The sequence below is a fragment of the Sciurus vulgaris genome (assembly GCF_902686455.1).
Source record: "Sciurus vulgaris genome assembly, chromosome: 3".
In the NCBI taxonomy this organism is placed as follows: domain Eukaryota; kingdom Metazoa; phylum Chordata; class Mammalia; order Rodentia; family Sciuridae; genus Sciurus; species Sciurus vulgaris.
In genome coordinates, this window is record NC_136463.1 from 85703322 (window position 1) to 85727951 (window position 24630).

Here is a 24630-nt window from a genome sequence, read left to right on the forward strand (position 1 = left end):
TATGCTCACACTTCCTGAACTCTAGATTCTCATTCTGTTAACAGAAAAATTTCAACCAGATAATCCTTGAGAAGTTGCCAGTAGCAAATTGAAAATAATACATGAAAAATGCCCAGTGCGTTGACTGTTACACAGCAGGCCTTAATAAATTAAAGATGCTATAAAATTATAGTAAAAACTATTTTTAAAATTAACCACATGACATGGATTTATATCCTCATATGACATAATGATTAATCCATTTATGGCTTGTTTGTGAGTATGAAGTGGGAACACTAGAAATGATGGCATTCAGAAAAGATAAATTTTAAATATGACTCCTTGCTTTCAGCACTTAGGATATGGTTAATTAATAAAAAGTCAAAACATTAAGAAACTTTCCTAGGGCTAGTAGAACTGATGAATAAAAACAAATGATATTTTTCCTTGAGACAGTCACTTAATTCTTAAGTCAATATAAGACCAATGTCTTTATATATATTTCAGTATTTTAGATATATAAAAATCCTTCTTGTTATATAAGCATTATGGCCATAATCTCACAGCAATGTACATCCCATGAAAGTACTGACTCAGAATCAAATTCACTGTCATTTGGGAAAAGTATCTAAGTCGAGATGCTGATTTCTGGCTAAATCAGCACAACCAATGTGAATTTTACTTTTAAAACCTGAAAGCAGCCTTAAGGGCTTGACTGAGTTGCAGTTTTTTACAGACATATGCTAAAATAAATGCAATTTGCATTTTGAAGATAATGGGAATGAATTTAATTTTAAATCTTTTTTTGTTACTTTTGGTGAGGAAAAAGGGAAAATAGGGATGGGGAAAGGAGAGGAAAGCAGAGTCTGACCCTATGTGTGCTAAAAAGACTCATTATACAACCCAGAACAATTTACTCTATCTGGTCCTTCTATAGTTTATTTATAAAATGGGAGTAAAACAAGGCTTAATATTCCCAGAATACTTAATTTAACCTTTGATCCAACTGAAGGAAGGGTAGTAATGATTTTTTTTGCATGATATCAGACTATCCCATGTTGTAAAGAATTTTCAAAGTCCAAGCCATTTTTATATCTTTAAATTCAAGGGAAAATACCGTCCTTGGTTATCTTTAAGATTCAATTCCTATGGGTCTAATAGATTTGTTGCACCCAAGTTGACTGACAAGGTCATGGCTTTGAAAACATCACATTTATTTGATTCAATCAGCATCAATTCCTTCCTGGTGATTGATAACAACTAGTGCCTACCATTGGTCATAATTTATGAACAATGTTAACACTTTGGGGAGTGAAATATGGCAAGTCATAACTAATGTTTGTTGCCAAGTTGAAATAAATAAATATATATATATGTATATATATATATATATATGGAGAGAGAGAGAGAGAGAGTACAAGGATGAAAAAAAGAGAGAGATTGAGAGAGATTGAGAGAGAGAGAGAGAGAGAGAGAGAGAGAGAGACAGAGATTGAGATTTTAAAAAGTGTAATTCACATTTATTTAAAAAAAAGGGGTAGATTGTCCACCTAAACAAATTGGGGAAAAGATTGGGGTAGAGAAAGGATGAGTAAATGATCAAATCTGAGAGCATTATTCAGAATTAAAAAATTGATATCCTGTAAAGTGTATAACAATTACTAATAAATTTTGTTCATTTTAAGCAACTGCAGTTGCCTTTTTGGGATTGTTTCTGCATTTACCAAACTTTAAGAAAAGAGATAAATTGCTGGTACTTGGCTATGTACTTTCTAGCTCAGCACAGCACATCAGAATAGGTGAATTTTTTTCCAAAAGGAATAGTTTTTACAATTTTTCTTGAAAGACTAATACATCACTGTCACCTAATATATCATTAGTTTTATGATCTTAGAATAATGCAGCATTGTAGATATTGTAAACAATCCCTTAAATTTTGAAAGTAAAAAGACAATATGTAGATATGCTCTACTGATATGGATGAATAGGTTATCTTCAAACATACAGACAACAATATTAATTTGAGAAATTTGCTTCCAAGTTTAAAGTCTTCAAGGGAATTGTTGAAAATTATTTATATTTAATAGCCATTATCATAAGGAAAAATAAACCCACAATACCTCACACAAATTAAAATATATGTATCATTTTTATTTTTCAAATATTATAATTATCTTCTATGCATTTGATTATTCAAAAACATTTAAATAAAATGAGAACTTCTTAAAGTAATAATCAATGGCCACGCCATTATTAATTTGATAACTGAAAGAGTTTTATCAGAATGGTGAATGTAAATGAGAAGTAGAGATAAAAGGATAAAGCAGAGCAAGTGAATGAAATTGGGGAAAAGAGATAAAGATTAAAAATAGGAGAAACAATAAAAGCAAAGAGATTAAATAGTGTCTTAAAGAGAACTACACAAAACGGTTATATGTTCTAAATTTCATAAGTTAAGAGAAATGTACATTTATTAATTTCTGGTTCATGCACTAAAATGAATACTAAATTTGATATAGGATGGCATAATTTTTAAATGACTATTTTAGAGTCTTGATAAGTTTATCAATTTTATTACTACCTCTTATTCTCTGTTTACATATTGGTTTGTACAAACATTCAAGTTTTTAAAAACATAAATAGATGTTCATTTTAATATATTCCTTATACATAATTGTGATTTAATGCCAAAAAGAACAAAATAAATGTTAATTTAATTGGGAGGTGGGGAGAGGCAAATCTGCCACAATTGACATAGAAAGATGTTATCAATTCCAGAAAGAAAAGAATATTATAAATTTTACATAGAATGATCACATTTCTATGAGACACATTAGCATCTCAACTCTGTAGTAGTGTTTCTATATATCCTATTATGTATGTTGTTGCCAAGAATAATGGAAATTTTCTTCTACTGTTGGTAATTGGCTTATTGAAATTCCTTCTTTGTAACATTCTATATTATCTGAATTTTCAATACGAAAATCTTTAATGAAAAGTTATTTTTGCAAGATTGAGATTAAAACTTAATAAAGAATAAATTCCTAAATAGAATTTATTATTTTTCTATCCCATATCTTCATATCTCTCTCTCTATATATTTTTGCAAAGACACAAGAAGAGCATCTTTTAGCAGTACATATCAAATATAAGTGGTATTTTGAAGCTGTTCACATCTTGCTCTTTATGTCCCCAGAATTAAAAGAAATAAAATGAATTTGTTTCAATTTTTTAATTGAAGCCTATGAAAAAACAATTCAAAATACAAATAATATCTTACAATATGTCACTGTCTTACTGAATTTTCCAAAGAATTTAAGCTTTATTTTGGTATAACTGAAATAAAAAGACAGTACACATTTCATGTAAACATTTTGATGGATCAAGATGTTTACATACCCTTGTGATATCATACAACCAGTGTGCCCAACATTTTGTCACCAACAAAATGTCTGTGTGTGTATTCACCTGTGCATGTTGGTAAGAATACAACTATTCTGGTCTCTTAAATATAGTTTTATTAATGAGAGGACATATTATCCAGCAGATTTCTGACACTTATTTATCTCACACATAGAAACTTTACACTCATTGAAAAATAATCCCTTTTTCTCATTTCCATGCAATTGGCAACCACCATTCTATTCTCTGCTTCTTTGGGTTTGGCTATTTCGCATAGTATTTAACACCCAATCCTCAAGCCTCCTTCTCTTAGTCTCCTCTATCAACCTTCCCCTAAAAACCTGCTTTATTTGAGAGCTAATCTTTTTATTTAGTGAATTAGTTCTCAAAAGATCAAAATCACTCAGTAAAAAGGTGTTGAGCAATTGTGCTATCAATTTGTTGATAATTTGTGCCTTTAATTATTGATTTTTAGCTAACATGAATTGTAAATTTGAGAGAAATTTATGAAAGGGAAAAGAAGAGAAGCTTCTAAAAGACTCAATACTCTTCTGTAACCCTAAAACAATAACACAATGTAGATATCCAGTGGCTAGAGAAGATTTAAATAAATACAATGAATTGGTAAAGCACAGTTTGTGATTTTCACAGATTTCAAATTTACATGATAAAATTTTTGCTGAAAGATTTCATGTATTAAAAAACGATTTTATTCCGATAGATGTTCAGTAATGACAAATACTCCTAAAGACCTAGCACAAAGAAATCCATATTAGGGGTCCACTGAGTTTTTGTGTGCATATGTGTTCTAAATTCCAGCCTTTAAATCTTAATCAAAACATCCAAATACAGTATGCTGGTGCACACCTGTAGTCTCAGCTACTTGGGAGGCAGAGCAAGAAGATCACAAGTTCAATGCCAGGATGGCCAATTTAACCAGACTTTGTCCAAAAATAAAAATAAAAGAAGATTGGGAATGTATGAGACTGTAGAACACTTGCCTCACAGGGGTAAGGCCCCAGGTTTGATCCCTAATAGTGGAAGGAAAAAAAAAAAAAAAAAAAAGGAACTTTCAACTGTGTATTGGTCAAATACATATAATAAAAGATATTTAGAGAAGATTTATATTGTGGAAACATGTAAAAAATACCTAGAGGTAATATGCTTTAGTATAAAATAATATTAAACCCACTTCTATCTTCATTTGGATGCATTTATTTAATAATTAAAGAGTGAAGTTCAAAAATCATTTTTCTCCAACTACCCACTTAGAAGGATAATTTGCAAATTAATCCTGAAAGATACCAGAGAAACTAGAGAACAAATACAGTTTTAAAAATGAGGAAAGTTGGTCTGAATTTCATGAAGCAATCCACTCTAAAGGTCAGCATTGAGGGGACTGATGTTGGGGACAGCTCTCTTTATTCTTGATAATTACTCTAATGAGTCTACCAGCCACTTCATCTTGTACAAGCTAACATTTATTGCACTTCCTTTGCCCTCTGCAGTCTTAATAGTGACAAAGAGGTTACACATTGGGATTGAATGATATTGATTGGTCTACAGACAATTAAAAAACACTATCTCATCTTTTAATGAGCTATCCTACAAGGGATTCATTAAAAAAATTATGTAACAAGAAGTATATTCTATCCCCTTATGACTAGATTATTTAGGTCATACTATTTAATTTTGATGCTTTCGATGGCTGGTGACAGAATAACTCCTGGCCTTAAGTCATGCTTTTATACTACTATTGTGTTGGTTTTGACAATCACATTGTTCATTTGGTATTGCTTCTTGCTCTGTCTTTATACCTTTGGCACTTCCATTTTCAAATAATAATTAATAAAAAGAATCAAATGATTTTCATTCAAAATATATGCCTACTGACATTACCATAGAAGGAAATTTCAATAAGGTTTTATTCCTCCTAATTTTCAAAATGGCAAAGGCAAATTTTTAGGATTTCTTACTTTTACTCTGTTATATGTTGCCTTCACTGTATGTACTTAGAATTTACTTTTTATATATAAATTAATATAATATTACAAATTAACAATGAGGAACCCAACACTGAACAGGGCAAAGAAGGAGCAGGGTGAATAGAACTCATCCCAAAATTTAAAAATTTCAAAATGTATAAATAATTCTGCTGTAAATTAGTTATAATACAAAATGAACATACTAGAAGGTTTTATGAGTTTTAAAACTTTTATTAATAATGAAAGATTTCTCAGAAAAATCTATTTTGATAGTTCAAAAAGTGAATTTGTATTTGGATTGAATTAACAATATTCTTATTAACTGGGTGAGCATGGATGAGTCATTCAATCCCTCTAACTACAATTTCCACAATAACAGATGTCAAAAAGGGAAGCTAGGATTGTTGTAAGATTGACATGAAATAGCTGGGTGCAGTGGCAAATACCTTTAATACCAGCGACTCAGGATGCTAAAGCAGAAGGATCGAAAGCTTGAAGCCAGCTTCACCAATTTAGCAATGCCCTAACAACTTAGTGAGACCCTGTCTCCAACTTAAAAATAAAGAAAAAAGGGTTGGGAATGTGGTTTAGTGTTAATGTGCCTCTGGGTTCAATTCCCAGTACAAAAAAAAAAAAAAAAGAAAGAAAAAAGAAAAAAAAGAATTACATAAAATTGCAATTAAGACATACTCCACAGGCTCTACAGGGCCTTGTCAAAACAGATAATCAATACAGATAATAAATAAAGAGCACTACAATCACCATTACTCCCCTCTTCTTCCCCATTTGATTTTCCTATTCTTGTCAGGAACATAAATTTGACCTCTATGGACTAGTACCCACAAGTCAGAAAATTAGAGATGGCACATCTAGACAGGAGAAGGAATAAAAGAAGAGTTTACACCTTCTGCTGGTACATAGCATTATATTTTCCTGTGGATTCTCTTCATTGTGTTCATTATTCCCGTGATAGTATATTTAGAGTCTAAGCTACTCATGACAATTATTTCCTTTCTCTTTCCAAACCTTTGCCCTGGAAATGAAGTTACTTTTCTGCCTTTAATTATTTAATAAAAATTATCTCTCTACTTGGGTGAAGAATTTTAGAAGACAATCCAGTGTAGAGAGGGAAAGGAGGGCATCCAAAGGATAAAAGGCACCCCTTATGTTCTAGAAAGTGTGTAATGTAAGGCCCTACCTTTCATTTTCAGGATCATAAATTTTCTTCCAATTTACCAACTAGCAGAACTAATTTAGAGGTCTACATCTATTACACAAATAGGATTGAAAAAATCTATTCTGTTTTGTAGTTTTTGTTTTGTGCTCTCTGTCAATGAACTTGTAGTTTCCACTCATTTTTATTTAAAAATTGTTTTGGACCAAGTTGTTACCAGGTGCTGGGGAACACAGAGACACATATATCTGTAACCCTTCCCTGGAGATCCTAATCATCTGTAAGGGAGATAAAATATATACCAACAATTTTTGCAATACCATATGAATTTGCTAGGTGGTGACACAGTACAGGGTATGGTGGAATGGGGATACCCGTATGGATTTGGTGAAGACTTGAGGAGGGAAGAGTTGATGTTAGTCTTGAGAAATGATTGGAATATTCTCATTCTCATTCTCTCTCTCTGTCTCTCTCTTTTTCCTGCATTCTCTGTCATCCTCTAATTTGCTTGTCTCCTTTTCCTTCTCTTCCTCTAGCTCCTCCTCCCTGTTCCCCTTCATCTTTCCATTCTCCTCTTTCTTCTCTCCCTGTCCTTAAAGACAACTTAGAAGAGAAAAATGAGGGCAAAAGCATGGTTGTCCCCAGGAGCTGAGAAGGAATAAAGCCTTGCTTGTTCAACGTTGCTACTGCAAGAAGGACCCGAGGCAGAGGAGGCTGGAGGAGGCTGGGGACCAAGCTGAGACCAGAGCATGAGGACTTGTGTATCATCCTAAGAGTAATCCTGCCATCAAGAAATTACTCTCTTTTTCTCCAGCAAGAAATCTCTATGATGAAATATAAGAGACAAAAAAAATTACTTTGCAGCAATAGGTATAAAGAATTGAAAGAGGTTAACTATGACCATAAAATGACTTATAAGTTAACAATCTACTTATCAACAAATGATAAAAAGACAATTATCCTCACTGGTCATCAAGTGCCTTCATTGCCCACTCTTACTCCCATGCAGCATGTGCCTTTATCTAGACACAATCTTTCAAGATTAAAAAAATAATAATAATAAGAAGTTGTTATGTCAGAAAAGTTACTCAGTAAAACTTAAGCATGGTATCATACTGGGTTGATCACACTAACTAGGAAATCTTTCAACAAATGCATGCATTCAAGATGAAATGATTAAAAGCCACTTTTGAATTATCTAATAACTTCTGAAAAAAATACCATGTCTAAAATTCTGTGTGGATAACATCTGTTGATTCAAACTCCATTTTTAAAGTAACACTATCAAAAAGGAAATTGAGTATCTTTTACAGTATAGTAATTTGTTCTAACAAATTAGCACTGGCCACAGGGAGAATACCATAAACTGTTTTTAGTATCTGTTTTCTGCCCCAGATTCACAAATTCTTTGAACAGACACACTTGAACACTCTCTGAACAACAACAAAAATGTGTCTTGGTTCTTCCACACTGGAGGAAGTGTGGAATTTTCTAAATGAATTTAACAGCACCCAGTCCTTTTTCGTAGGTATGTAAGGTAGGCAGAAAGTCTACGGATGGTTTGGAAGCCAAATAAAAGGAAAGGATGTAGGAGGAACAATAGGAGTATTTTTATGTTCTCACTATTTGAATGAATATGAAAGAACAAGGAAGTATATAGTTTGAAAATATGGGGCAAGTATCTATTCTAATCATATAGTAAAGGGCAGAAAACATAGCATATGGTACTTAAAAATCCACATGATAAGGGGAATGTAATATTTAATTGAATTTCCTTTGTCATCACCATTTGAAAGCAGAACACTGCTAACTCCAAAGATTACATTTAAATTAGTCTAAAAGCAGGTTAATCTTATTTTACAATGCAATATAAAAGAATAAAATATGAATAGGACATTGATCAATAGCTTTCTGAAAAAATCTCATTCTGATATAGACAGTGTTTTGAAGGATGAATAAAGATTGAAATACAAAAATATGAAGTCCAAAATTTAATCTGAGTTTCTCAAATGTATTTTGTGAATTTAATATTAATCATTGAATACAATGTCCTCTACAATAAGCCCTCATCATGGTTTGATTGTTGAATGTCACTTAAGCCTATCAAAGTCCATTATAATCCCTTTGGTTGTTAATGAACTCAGAGAAAGTAACAGAAGAGTAACTCCTCTCACTTACATTGAACATTTGGCCCAGGCACTGGGGCCATTTGTAAGCATTAATTCACTATTCTTGCCAGCAAAAATACTTTATTTCCTGCCATTAATACTCTCATTCTTTACACTGTACTATGTACTTCCTCTCTGTTTTCCCTATGCCATTGATTATTTCTTTAAATTCTTGTCTTCCCATTAATGTTGGAAAGACACATTTTTAGGAACATAATCATTAATTACAGGAACTCAGTTTTCAGAGCTTCCCTGTGCCAGAACCTCTACCGGATCTAAATTACTGCTTTGCTTTCCAATTGGCTGGCTGTCTCTACTGCATTTATCCATAAACTCTTGGCCTATTCTACTTTGTTGGTGCTAAGGGAGCAGAAACAAATGGTGGAGATCTGCCATGTGATTTTCATTATTACTTTGCTTCCGACTTGGTTGGATTCTACTCCACAACTCTCCCTCTACCTTTGCTTCCCAGATTGCACCTTTCCCTCATAGGTTCTAACTAACTCATGCAAGTAGTTAGGACACCTAGACTCCACAAAGTTCCTTTGGATCACATTTTTTTTAATGGACTGACAAATATTTTTATTTTTATTATGTTTAATGTTATGTTTTAAAATATGTATGCATTCTGGAATGGCTCAATTGGCTAATTAACATGAATTACTTCATATACTTATAATTTTTATGATGAGAACACTTCAACCTGCTCTTTTAGAAATTTTCTAGAAAAATAATATATTGTTTTTTTTTTTTTTTTTTTTTTTTTTGGGTGCTGGGGATCGAACCCAGGGCCTTCTGCTTGCAAGGCAAGCACTCTACCGACTGAGCTATCTCCCCAGCCCCTATTGTTTTTAACTATACTTAGCATGTTGTACAATAGATGTCTTAAAATCTAGGTCATGTTGAAATTTAATCCCTTCCAAAACTCAGGTGTTCCCAGGGTGATGATATTAACATTTGGAATCTTTAAGAGGTCCTGAAAGCTGCTTCCATTAATGGGATTATGGCTCTTTTAAAATAGAGGCTTCATGCAGCCTTCCAGTAACTGCTCTCTGGTTTGCCCTTCTCCCTTCTGCCATCTGCCATGTGAAGGTACAAGCAAGAAGGGCTTCGCAGACCAAATGTCAGTGTCTGGATCTTGGACTACCCTTCACCTGAACTGTGAGAAGTCAATTTCTGTTATTTAAAAATTACCCAGTCTTGAGTATTTTGTTGTTGCAGCACAAGTGGCCTAAGACATACCCTCATCCAAATTATCATAGTTCTTTGTCTATTAATCTGTTTTTTTGTTATGAGTGATTTCTAATGCAGCATTTATCTTACATTTTTAATTGTTTCCACTCTCCACAGTCGAGATCTTGCCTTGTGTGATGTCTTATCTGAAAGTCCTAGCACAGTGTCTGGCACATACTAGCTGCTAAATTATTAAAGATCTAATGAATGAGTGTAATCATTGTATGACTGTACAGAGAGGTTTACAAAGCTTCTTATGTACTGGTGCCACATCCTCAATGCCTACATCAGTGCCTAAAATTCTAACATTAAGAATGCATTTTTTTTCTTAATAATATCTATAGAGGTGCTTGTTAAATTGGTTATACACCTAATAGAGGCAATCTCTTTCCTTTTTTTGGCCCACACTAAGGAAACAACTGGCCCTGAGGTACCTTCGAACGTCCATGGCCCCTTGAAGCCACAGGAATTGCAAATACACAGAGAAGTGACATCATTTTCCTTTCACCCAATTTGATGGGAATCATTATTTTATGGTTACTACAAAAGGACTATATCTCTCTTCCCAGTTATGACCTATCAGTTCAGAGGAATTATGGGGCATGGATCTTCCTCGCCTGCTGGAATTGATCCAGGAGCAAGCAGTGTGCATACAGGGGCAGGATAAGCAAGCTGCATTTGTAAGTGATTTTATAGACTTCTGAAAGTGCTAAATCTGGAAGGAACTTAATAAGGACACAATTCAATGTCTCCACTTACAGAGGAAGGAATGGAAGCTTAGGGTTCTCAACTTTTTCAGAACTTTTTTTTTTTATTTTTATATTTTTATTTTTTACAGACTGCATTTTGATTCATTATACACAAATGAGGTACATCATTTTGTTTCTATGGTATACAGATTCATACCATTTGTGTAATCGTACATGTACATAGGGTAATGATGTCTGTCTCATTCCACCATTTTTCATACTCTCCTCCCTCTCATTTCCCTCTACATAATCTAAAGTTCCTCCATTGAAAATGCTTTTTTTTTAACCTTCCCAAACTCAATGATTTGAGAACATGATTCATTCAGAAGACCTAAGAAAGTTGTTTCGAAACCTTCTAATTTAACCAATCCATCTCCTTGCCTATTAGTTGAGGTGGGCAAAGGAAATGCTAAAGTAGATACAAAAGTCATACATAGACACACATAAACACACTCACCTGTGTCTTAAAGTCACTGCATTTCACATCCAGAGAATAGGACATAAAGTACAGTGCAAGTTGTGTATGTGGACAGGCAGTATGACCGCAGTACTTCTGAGAACTAACTTTATTTACTTTGAATTTTATAGACCTATTTTTAGTTAGAGTTCTTTGTTAACTTATCTCAAAATTTTGTTAACATAATAATAGAATTCCCTATCGGCAATGTCTTCACTTCTTCCCTTACCAAGAGTCAGGCTTCATGGTGCTACTGCTTCATTGTGATAATTTTTTTTTTAAAGATCTACATAGGAGTAGCTATTTTCTATAACTTGCTGGTTTTCATGAGCCCATTTGATCCAGAAACAACATGCTATAGTCTGATCTCATCATTTCCAGGCTGAAGTGAGGTCAGAATAGTAATTGGCATACAGTAAGCACTAGTAGCTATATGTTGAATAATATAACAAGAGGAAGAGGCAAGGAAGTGCATGTGTGTGTGCATGTGTGTGTGCACACATATGAGTGTATAAGGTGGGAAGGAAACTATGTGTATCAAAAGGATTATATTTGATCCATTTAACAAAGAGGTAAGCAGTGTGGCTTAGCATCTTCAGACTCTTCTGCATGACCTGATTGTGATTCTTATATTGTGACTTTGGTCTCAATAGTTGTTGCTTCAAGATCACGATATGGATACTCTGACTTCATCTTAATGTTTTATGTAGTAAAAGAAAAGAGGAGTAGAAAGAGTTGGCATAAGTTTCCTAAAAGTTCCCAGTAGATTCCTGCTTATATAATATTGGAACATGGTGTGTGACAGAACATTTTTTACAAGTGTGAGAACTTAACAGGGTTTTTTTTTTTTTTTTGTCCTGATTTAAATCAGACAGGTAGTCACTCTGAACAGTATCCAGTTTTATTTTGTTTGTTATAAGAAAGAAGAGGGGCTATGACATATGACTCACTATAAGTGAGCTTTGTTTTCCACAAATTTAGGTAAATCATTATTTCTTCTTCATAACCAAAATTCTTACATGAGAAAATTAAAAATGTAGACTAATTAGGGAATTTCAAGCTCTTCTGACTAAAGGATCCAGGTGGATGACAGAAAAGTACCTTTTGGGGATTACAAAGCCCTGCCTGTCCCAGAACTCCTCTGCATGAGGACACAGACTCTCAGTTCCAGCTAGTCATGGTCATGGAGGAATGTACCCATGTCTTATCCTTGTAAATAAACTGAAGACTACAATCTTTGTAATTTTAAAGTAAATACTCTCCATTTCCATGTTTGTAACTGATGCAATGTTTAAAACACAGAGGACTTGGCCTACAGGGAAGGAGTTGAGGGCTTCAAGACAGTTCTCAGGACTCCTAGGGGCTGAAAAAAAATCAGTGTTTTGCTTTCTGTCTGATGTCATTATAGGGCACTTTTTACACCATATCAGGGTGAATATCTAAAATGATGAGGAGCAATGTTATAAGACCCCCAAAAAGTTCCTAGGCAATTTACCTTCAAAACTCAACCTTGCCACTCTATGGATTTTCCTTTGACTTATTTACAATTGCAAAGGAACACAGAACCCAATGATGTTGTTGGATATATTTATGTTTCAACATAAATAATTATATATTTGGTAGGGATAATTTACACAAACAACATTAAATTAGGGGGACTATTTATATTGACTGCTAAACTGTACCCCACATAAACATTGCCATTCTATAATTAAATTAAGAAAATGTGTCTTTCCTGTGGGTTAGACATGCAAATTTTTCTGATTTACAGACGTGAAGCACAGTTGGTATGTAGTGTGAGACTATGTTTAGAATTGCTAGATGGCTCATAAAGGAATCAGTCAACTGACATGACCTGGTTAGTCAGTTGGATGCTCATGGTACTGATGACCAGGGGCATGACAGTGCACCAACAAAGGTGAGCACAAGGTCATCATGCAGTGTTTTTAAGTGGACATTCAGTACATATTTTTTCCATCAATATGCCAAGCTGAACTGATTTGTCTTGCACTGAGAGGATATAAAATAAACCCATCAGGGTCCAGTACTAGTAGAAACTCATATTTCCTAAATTAATAGATCCATTAGCAAAAGTAAACACCTGGGTTCAGGGCAGCTAACATTTCATGTTAACAAAGGTGCAAACTTCATGACCAGGTTTTTAAAATATGCTGAATATAGCTACATTTACAAGCAAAATTAAAGACTACTAAGACTACAATTATTTTTAAGTTAAAAAGGCTCTCGGAGAATAATTCTCTTCATGCAACTTCATATGTATCCTATTTCAATGTCATTCACTCTTCTGAGTCAAACTTTCTTTTGGGTAATGCACTGTACCATGAGTTTAATTATGCATCTAATGTTTGCAGCAAATATGGACTTTACAACCTGCACAGGTAGGCCCCTTAGTCTTCTATTTCATTATCACTACAAAATTGTAATGCTACTACTCTTCGTGTATTAGCAGTTGTACTAACTGTAAAAAATAAGGACTTGATTCTTTAATCTCTCTATTGCAGCCAAACTAGCCAATGTCACAGTGGAGTGTCTTGAGCAATTAAGAAAAAAAAATTGCATCGCACATAACTTTGAACTATAGCAATGAGTTGTGCATATTCTAAGAGCTTATATAAGACTAACTCCCTAAGGTCATCTGTTTCACTGAATACTAATGCTGTTGCACTTGCTATTTCTACACTTTTTTTCAGAAGAATTTTATTTCTAGGGCTAAGACTGAACTTAATTAGTAAATGAGCAAATTAACAAACTAAAATTTCTTTGTTAATGCCAATTAAATAATTTAAATCACTTCATAATGAATGGGGTATTGCTTATCTTTTGATTCTTAGTAGTATTCTATAAACAGATAATAAGAAATAACAGACGGAGCCAATCTACTTAATTGAAATAACCAAATAAATATTTGGACAAGCTATGTAAGTTTAATAGTATATTTTGAATCTTTTACAAGAAACATGTCTGCATTAGGATTCTGCAGAGAAACAAAAATAATGCATATAGCCATATCTATACACAGACACATATATGGAGGATTGAGGGAAAGAGAATGATTGGAATAGAAATTGGAATAAAGAGTGCACGACTGGGGGTAGGAGAGACAGGGAGACAGGCAAAGTGTGCAGTTCTCATTTTGCGGGGCAGTGATTTTCTTACACCTTTGCTTGGTTACTAGTACTTTTGTTCTGGAGGATCTTGGTCTCGGAACTTTTCTTAGAGATACACACAGTCTTCTCTTACTTGTAGGTTATTACTACTCTTCCTTCCTTGATGGGTCTCAGTGATAGGTGTTTAGTAAGTATATCAGTAGCTGAGCAAGTTTGAAATCTTTTACCCCATTCAACACTCAAGGAATACACTTTGGAGCCAAACAGATCTAAATTAAAAGACAGGCCTCAGTCACTTAAGAGAGATCTGGCATGGATATTTTATTTGACATCTTCATCCTTAATTTTCTCTAAAAAATAGAATTAGTCAGTTTAAAAAACTAGTTAGCCTTTGAAAATTTCCATTTATATCTATTCCTTGAATCTAGTCTCTGATCTCACTGCAGGAATACAGCAGTGCCTCTAAAGGGACAGGCCTGAGCGCTGACCTGTCTACCTGAGCAAATGCCTCAGACAAACTGGCTAACAAATCTTTCTCCAATCATTCCAGGACCCTTTAAATTCCTTCAATTCACCTGATGCTCCTGCACTTGTGTGAGGTCTAATTCCTATAATAAATCCCTGCACCTACAGGGCTTTCAGTAACTCTGTGCTATTGACTGAAGTCAGACAGATGCACACACGACACCCACACAACTCTCGGACTTCTCACATTTCACACATCAGAGAAGGGACTTCAAAGAACTCCATGGTACAATGGGAAGCAAACCCATTCTTTTTTTTTTTTTTTTTTTTTTAATAATATACTCAGGTAATCTTAATGACATATGGCTAAAATATATAGAACCCCTCAGGCATTCCCACTTCCCTAGAAATCAATATTGATAGTTTAGTCACAAAACTTGGACCTGAAATTGTGATCTAGAATCTAAGAAATGAGGGAGGAAAAAGCCAACTCCTCTCTCTTGAAGATTTATGATTTATAGGCACTTGGATCCAGATACATTCCAAGGTTGACTGAAAGAGAGATGAAGGAGTTGATTGAAATGTATAAATGAAGCAGAGATTACCATTGCAAATTGTGTCAACCTTCTTACTGCATGGTTGGCCATCACCAAAAGGGTTCAGCCTTCCAGATTGCAATCACATATAATATCAGAGAACTAAATCACCCATTACCTACCCTTCAAGCACAGTTTTAGTAAATGTACACTTGGAATTCTAAGTAAGTTTAGACTGAATGAGAAATGTGCAATCAACCGATAGATTTCAAAGTCCCCTGATACACTTCTTTCCAAAGAATCACAAAGCAGTCAGTACCCATTAAAATGAGGCAAATCCACATATGCATTTTAAACTACATACATCTAGAGATTTTCAAGTCCTACTCAGAAGGAGAGTGGTCGTTTCATTCCAAAATATGTTTTACCCTCAGATTCTTATAGATGTCCTATAATGAAAACTACCTTGGAATCTGACCTCAGGTTATCATTTCAAACTCTACCTTCATATTTACAAGATACAATGTTTTCTCTCTGAACTCAGCAGTGGTTGCAAAGTGCATCAATTCTATGAGACCATTAATAATCAATCCCCACACAAATTTGAATTGACTGGCGCCATCACAATTCATGTCAGTCAGGGAGAGCTGTGGGTACACCCGCCACAGGTCATATGCCTAAGACACATAATCTATTTGAGGATTTAATAGTAAATTCAAATTCAATAATATTTTGGTATTAATTCTCATAAGACAGCTTTGTAACTTGGAGATGCTATTTTTCTTTGACTCTGAAAAGTCCTCTCCAAAAATTAGTCTGCATTGGCTTTTCTAAACTTCCCAACTTTTATTGTGTCCCTGTTCCCCAGTCACCATTGTATTATTGTATTATTCATGTCCTTTTATGCTCAATTTTCTGCTTTTTGTTTTCTTACTCAATTTCCTCTTCTACTTTTAGATGTTTGTGTTTTCTGTCTATGCTTAGTGATTACCCTCACTTAACCGAACAACAAACTTGAAAATAATTAACTTACCCATTTTCCAAATTATACAGACTAGTCTATATTATTCCCTTGTTTCCCCTCCTACTGATATATATGATTTTATGGTTGATTTTGTGATCATTATATTCCTCTTCATAAAATTTTAAATCAATATTGCTTTATATGATCATTATTTATTTAGATTTAATCACATATTACCCAATATAATTGCTCATAATTTCTTCTTTTTTCTCTACCTTTCCATGTAGTACCATTTTCTTTCTACCTGCATTCTGCCTTCAGCAGATATTTTATTAAATATTCTTTGGCTTTATCTCAGTTTGTATTCTTAACATTTTATTTCATCCTTGCTCATGAAAGATGCATTTTCTGGGTATATAATTTTAAGATATCTCAGTTCACTGAAGATATTATTCTATCACATTCTAGTTTCTCATGGCTGTTGCTGAGAAATCTGTTTAAATTGTTAATCTTCTGTAGTCTATCTTTCCTCCAGAATCTTTAAGATTCCATTTTCCTGTGAATTCTGTAATTGTATTATGATATAGCATGTGAACAGAAATCCATATCCTTTTTATGTTATTTCTTTCAGCAATTGATATGTTTTTACACTCTGCTAAGTTGTAAGTTAATTAATTATTTTTAGTTGATGAACTTCAAACTTATAGATAAGTTATAAGAATAGTACAATGAAGACTAATAAACTGAATCTCAAAATTCTTCCATTTCTACTTCTCTCTCTGTCTTTCAACAGTACATACACAAAGTTGTTTTATCAAATAATCTAGATTATACACTCAGAATATCTCAGCATGCTTCTCCCAAGAACATATAATCTCAACATTACCACTCTGAGACAAAAAAACTCTATTATCTTAATAACCTCATCTACCATACAACTTACATTCTGATTTCACTTGTAGTCATATATATATTCCTAATATCTATTTTTCAATCCATAATACAAAATTCATACATTGCATTTAACCTTTATCTTTGCTAATTTAGAAGAGTTGATCTGTGTCCCCCTATTTTTAATGTATTAAAATCTTCTGGAAAATCTAGGCCAACCGTCATGCAAAGAATTCCACCTTGTAGATTTGTCTGTTCCCATGTGATTAGATTCAGGTCAATATTTTTGATCAGAGCACCATAGAACTGGTGAGGTGTACCTCCCATTGCATTTTATCAGAAGACACAAAACATTAGGCTTTAGACTACCAAGTAAAGACTTAGCCACAATTTTCACTATATGATTTTTGCTTTGTAAAGGAATGTATTCCACCTTTGTATTTTATGAGTAGTGTGTGATGAAGCTTCGAAAGCATATGTACATCCTATTCTTAAACACTATTTTCACCCAATGATTTTAGCATTTTTTGGATAATTATAATCCTTTCCTTAGTAAATTATTATAGGAGATAAAAATCAAGACCTTTTCTAGTCCATAATCTCAACCACATTTATTAGGTCATGGAAGGGGTAAAAAGTTCTGAAATTATGTGCCCATTTGATATCCATGAAATTGAAAGGGCTTCAATGACCCAACCACACTTTCCCTCCCTGTTTGGTTCCTGCAGATAAGATCACCTCTCCAAGTCACCCTTCTTATCCAACAAAACAGGTGCAGTTCCGGTTTATCACTGAGTAGTGGGTTTCAGTTCCCTGCAAGCTTGCAGAGCTCTTTAAACAAACAAATCTCATCTTCCCATGGGTACCAGGGATCACCCACTCTCTTGATAGTACAAATCCTGCCTTCCACAGCTCTGGATACTTCCTCTGTTTCCCAAGTGAACCCATGCATGGCCCTTCATGGTGAATGGAGGGTGATAAAAACATATCATTCTATTCCAAAAATCCCCACTCCTTTTATTTTATTTTTGTACATTTTCTTCTTGCTCTTTTCTGTCACTCTTTTAAAATTTAACATGTTATTCTCTATATTTCTTATTGATCTACACATCTCAAATGTTATCAATTAACTCTCTCTGTAGAGTATACCTATTCTTTCCACCTCATCCTATTAATTATTGAGCACACCTTTGCTTTCCAGCATAGCCCACCTAGTTCTTTCCCTTTTCAAACTTAACACCAGCCATGTAAGTTTCCCAGTTTTAGATGTATGTTTAGTAAATGGTACTTATAAATCAAGATTTGGGCATTAAATGTACACACAGGTATTCTGAAGAAACAGTAATCTTGTAACACAGAATAGCCAAATGGATCCAAAATGGATGACTATGTGCTTAAAAAATAATATTGTGTTTTTGCTGTGTGTATGCATGTATGTGTACTCAATGGGATTATATGGACACTTCTAAATAAACTCAACATTACAGGCTTCTACACTGACCTCATCTCACATTTGCACTCCCTTCTCAAAACAATACTAATTCACTCACTCATTTGTTATTTCCCATAACACATGCATAAAACAGTTTCAGAATGACTATACCAATAAAATTATCAACAAAAATTCCTACTAAGAAGAGTTAATGCTGTTTTTCTAGTTGTTTTGGACTTCAGGAAACATCTTTCTAAGCATGTATGTTATGAATAATGACACTTGAATTTAAAATCTCAATTAATTAGTAAATTAATTAATATGTTAATTAGTAAGTAAACTAATCAATCAAAAGTTACTTATTTTCTCAGTGTGGTGGTTATTACTTTGATACTCAGAATCAATTTGAATCAATTGCTCTTTATCCTTTTAAACTAACTTTGACTTCAATTTACTCAGTTTCTATTTTTTTACAAACAAAATCATAGATGCATAGGCTACGATATAGTCTATAGCATAGATAAACAGAGATATGCAGACATCTTGAGAGAATTATGTACTTTATTTTCCATTATTTGTTAAATAAAAGCTAACATACCATAATTATTCTTTCCAACATATACTCTGGTAATCAGATTAATCCATAGAAACTTCTTCATCTTTCCTATGGAAAATTAGCATTCTATTCAGTGGTTACACACAAATTCTTCAAGCAGCACCTGACATAGTTTTCTACATTTTATAACTATAACTGTGTTTCAATTTAAACCCTTGAATATATATCGCTTTCACATATGAGAAATAACTTCCTGGTAAATTTCTATGTATGGGGTTGTTGGAGTGAATACAGATGTAGTTTTTAAAATATAGGTCCACCTGCATATTTTTGTAATTGATTTTCAAGTCTATGTCACTGTCTTTAATATCTTAATACTCTTATCAACAACTGCAACCAATTATTCTAACTTTTCTTGAATATATTAGCATGTGCTTTATCTCTGAGAATGGAGTGACTACAACTAAATCTTATACTGTAATAATCAAGTCCAAATTTCAGTAGGGCAATGTCCTCCATTATTGTATTTTTATATGCATTTGGAGTGGGCTGGGATTTTACTGGGATCTTTTTGTCATAAGTACCTCTTCATCATACCATTAACTATTATTTTACTACTAAAGCCATTTTAAATCCCTAAGTCTCTTACAGACATAAGTTTTCCTTTCATAGACTTGGGAGGATGTCATTTGGATCGAAATGGAGGTCTCCCTCACATTATTTTAAAAATTATCTCATAAATTAAAGGCATCATGCTATCTGTGAGAATGATACAGCCACCATTCTCTTATCCAACATATTCGTCCCTTTCACTCACATATTTGACTAAATTGCCTTTTGTCTATTTATTCAAAGATGTATCTCATACCCTTATTTATATCTTGATAAAAGTCTAACTGGGCCAGTTTGAGAACATTAACCCTCAACAGACCCATGGGAAGTTCAACTGAATACTAGATATCTCTTTCAAGTGTAAATGTATACATTTGTGAATCTACTCATTTGTTTTTGTGATTATAATGATATTGTGATACCTATATTCATTATGTCTTTTGTATTTCACTGATTTGTTCATCTGGTCATTCTGATACAATGAGTCAGATCAATCTATCTTCAGAGCACTATTGGTATTTCCACCCCACCCTACCCTACCCACCCCTAAAAACTGTCATAACAGATTTTTTTTTTTTTTTTCGTTTTGTTAGACCAACGTTATATGATGGTAATTGTAGTTATTGTATGTAAACCATCTCTTTGGTACTTCATAACAACTGAGGTATTATTAACTCTGCTGATTGTATAGCTGAGGATTCTGAATTACAAAGTAGGGCAGTTATTTATGCAGAGACTAAGGGGCAACATGGGTAATTGTCCACATGTGAGCTTCAGTTTTCCACACCTCAGGATAGTGACTGACTGTGCATGAAGCAGCTGAGCTGATCTCATTATTTGCTTACTATGGGCACATCCAGCCCTTCTGATGCTGCTGAACTGAGCTTCCTTAGTGCTTATTTTTGCCTTTTGGGGAGCTTGACAAAGAATTAGCAAAGCAATTATGATAATATTTTCAAAACTGCTCTCCAACCATGCACTGGTGAAGGAAGGAAAATGTTAGAAAGAAGAAAAAGGAGATCAAAAGATACTCCTAGCCTTTGAGAACCGAAACACTTCACTTTGAAAATTTATCGAAGTCTATTTGACAAAAAGGTAAGAAATAATCCTTTCAAAAGTGTTAGAGCCCAAGGAAGAATAATCCATTATATCAACTTTCCTTGAACTTTCTTCTGCATGATCTTAAAGTGCTTTCTTTAAAAAGACATATGAAAGATAGATATTTAATAAAGGAAAACTAAACTTCAAAGACCCTTTGAATGATGCATTACCATAACTAATTTACAGGCCTAATATCTACACAAGGGAAAGTTTCAGGATCTGAAAGTTCACCCTGTTCCAGGGAATGGAAGGTGCTGGTTATGTCTTCTCATTTTGTTTTCCAGGCACTTTCATGAATCTTTTCATCTGCAGCTCAGTTCTTGACCAACAAAGTTCTAACTCTTCTTTTTTTTTTTTTTTTTTTTAACTCAAGAAAATGCTTCATGGAACACTAACTCCTATAACATGCTCTATCAAACTCTGAGATGGGAAGGTCAGGTAACTGCAAATCCTGCTAGAGAGCTACAGTGCACATTTCATATATGAAATGCTCAGAAAGAGTCAGCAAACAAAGTCTGTTGCTCAGACCTAAAGACACTGGACCAATGCTCCCCAAAACACACTGAGAAATATCCTCACCCTTTGGAAATATTGCTCTAAGAGTTCCTTTTGCTATACCTTATCTCTCTCATTTTAGAGTTTCCTCTGGGTTCTCTCCTTTCCCATGCACCCAAAACCTACTATTTCCTTTCTGTAAGAAGCACTCTTTCCATAAATGGCTTTGTTGGGGCGTGGACATTGTCTGTCCTTACTATATTATCCCCAGAGTCTTACAGAGTCACTGATACACAGTAAGTCTTTAACTATATTGAATAAGTGAATATTTAATAAATGTGTTGAATTAATATGAGAGAATGAATAAATAGAAACTTAACACCAATCAGAAATTCACAAATGTATTCAAACAAAATCATTTCAATCATCTCTTTCATATATAATGAGATACACTTTTAACTCTCACCACGCATATGATACATGGAAATGCATTTGTTATAAAATGTGATAGAGGATGTGGATTTTTGATTTGTTAAAGAAGGATTTGGTGAACATTTTCTGTAATTGGGAAGATAGTAAATGTTTTAAATTCTTTGGATCCTACCATCTCTACTGCTTAGCCCTGCCATAATACTGCAAAAACATCCATAGATGATGATAATAAGACAATGTCTGTGACTGTGTTCTAATAATATTTTACCTATAAAAATAGGCAAAAGTGCTCAATATTACTATTTTCCCATTAAAATGCCTATATGAAAAAGATGGACAAAACAGGAGTAGGAAAGACAATGGAATGAATCTGACACAACTTTCTCACATATATATATGAATACACCACAGTGAATCTCCACACTGGAAACTGGAATCCTATTAGAATAAGATACTCCCTGTTTGCATAAATAGGCCAAAATTGGCTCCACTGTCATGTATAGCTAAAATGAACAAATAAAGAAAGGGTATGGAGAAATTGGAATACTTGTACATTTATGGTGGAAATGAAAAATGGTATACAACTTTGGAAAACAGTTTGTAAATTTCTAAAATATTAAATAGTTACTTTATGGTTCAAAAATTTCATTTTTATATGGTATTTTATTTGAACTAAAAGAAATGGAAATATACATTTTAAAACCCTGGTAAAACAACAACAGCAGAAAACCCCCACTTTTTCATTAATAGCAAGATTAATTGTCAAAATTAGAAATAACCCAAATATCCATGATCTAAAAAATGAATAATACTCTTGACTGGCAGGCGGAACCCGGGACGTGAGGCGGGAGTTGCTTGCGCTTCACTGAGATCTTGGGAAAGCGAAATGGAGGGGTGTGTGTCTAACCTGATGGTCTGCAACCTGGCCTACAGCGGGAAGCTGGAGGAGTTGAAGGAGAGCATCCTGGCCGATAAATCACAGGCTACTAGAACTGACCAGGACAGCAGAACCACATTGCACTGGGCATGTTCAGCTGGACATACTGAAATTGTGAGTTCTTGCTGCAACTTGGAGTGGCAGTGAATGATAAAGATGATGCAGGCTGGTCTCCTCTTCATATTGCTGCTTCTGCTGGCCGGGATGAAATTGTAAAAGCGCTCCTGGGAAAAGGTGCGCAAGTGAATGCTGTCAATCAAAATGGTTGTACTCCCCTACATTATGCAGCTTCCAAAAACAGGCATGAGATTGCTGTCATGTTACTAGAAGGTGGGGCTAATCCAGATGCTAAGGATCATTATGAGGCTACAGCAATGCACCAGGCAGCAGCCAAGGGTAACTTGAAGATGATTCATATCCTTCTGTACTACAAAGCATTCACAAACATCCAAGACACTGAGGGTAACACTCCTCTACACTTAGGAGAGAATAGAAGAAGCAAAGCTGCTGGTGTCCCAAGGAGAAAGTATATACATTGAGAACAAGGAAGAAAAAACACCTCTGCAAGTGGCCAAAGGTGGCCTGGGTTTAATACTCAAGAGAATGGTTGAAGGTTAAGCAGCTTGGATATGTTGTTGTATGTTTTGTTATCTCCCGAGTCCTAAAATCTAAGTTACTTGTATACAAAGTATCATGTATGAATGATGTTTTCTCACCTTCAAAATTATATAAATGTGTTGTATTGTTCCTGCTGAGGTACTTGTTCTAATCTTACAACTTGCTTTCCAGGCATTTGAATAACTTGAGATTATTGTACTGTTGTCATATGTTATTCTGTATTAAATTTTTATTAATTCTCATAAGTGATTCTGTGGCCGTTGTGAGTCTTCCTTGCCCTCTGGTGTACCTTCTCTCCCCTTCTTCTGAAGCAGAAGAATCCCAATAGCAATCAGACCAGGTTTTCTGTAAGATGTTTCTGGTGGATTTTGTATGTTCCTCTGTAGAGTTGAAACACATCTTAACTTGTTTTTTCAAGCTATCTCAGAGACCTGTGCCAAATATTTGTTTTTTTCAACTATGAGGGTTAATTTATTTTTGTTATAGGAGGAATACTGATATATTTTAGTGGACCAAATTTTAAGTTGGAGGGTATATCCTAACTCTGTGTACACATTCATCTTTTTGATAATCTGTTTTCCTCCAAAACAAGATGTATTGTAATTAAAAAGGAAATGTTAAAATACCTGTATTGGTTCACCATGTATTGAAAAAAATATCAAGCTTGTTCAATTGATATGTAACAAAAAGTTATTTTGATTTGTATTTCAGGAACTAAAAAATAAAATATTGAAAGAATCTCCCCCCAAAAAATGAATAATGAATGCTGAATATTCATGAAGTGGAATATTAAATAATAAAAATAAATGAATTACTGATAGATGATTCAATGCATGTAAGTTGCAAAAACATTATACTAAGTAAGAGAAGTTAGACACAAAATATCACATATTGCATAATACCACTTTTATAAGGTGTTCTGAATTGTCACATTTATAGAGACAGAGACAACTGTTTACAACCAGAGAACTGAGAAAGAAGTGGACAGCAAAGGAAATGAAGAGTAATTACAATGTGTTCAAAATTTCTTTTGGGGAGTATGATGAAAATGTTTTAAAACTAGCTTGTGGTGATGGATATACAACCTATAAGTAGGCAAAAGCTATTAAATTGTGCACTAAATGAATAATATATGGCACAGAAATTATATCCCAAAAAAGGTTGTTAAAAAACACAGAATTTATTTTTAAGTGACAGAGTGTTTCCAATTCCTGTGGTAATTGATTTGTGAGAAATAATTTAATTTTCCAAAATCTAATGCCTGCATAATCTTTCAGAACACACATTTTATAAAAATGTACACCTGCTTGGATGTG

At 33.9% G+C, this 24630-nt stretch overlaps 1 protein-coding gene and 1 pseudogene across 3 annotated transcripts in view; one reads left to right on the plus strand and one right to left on the minus strand.

The window, feature by feature from the left end:
• Positions 1 to 24630, minus strand: part of DPP10 (dipeptidyl peptidase like 10) — a 616119-nt gene that overhangs the window by 167016 nt on the left and 424473 nt on the right. The window lies entirely within an intron of this gene.
• Positions 22604 to 24058, plus strand: LOC306656764 (annotated as a pseudogene). Its single transcript has one exon. The product of its transcript is annotated as an uncharacterized misc_RNA (transcript).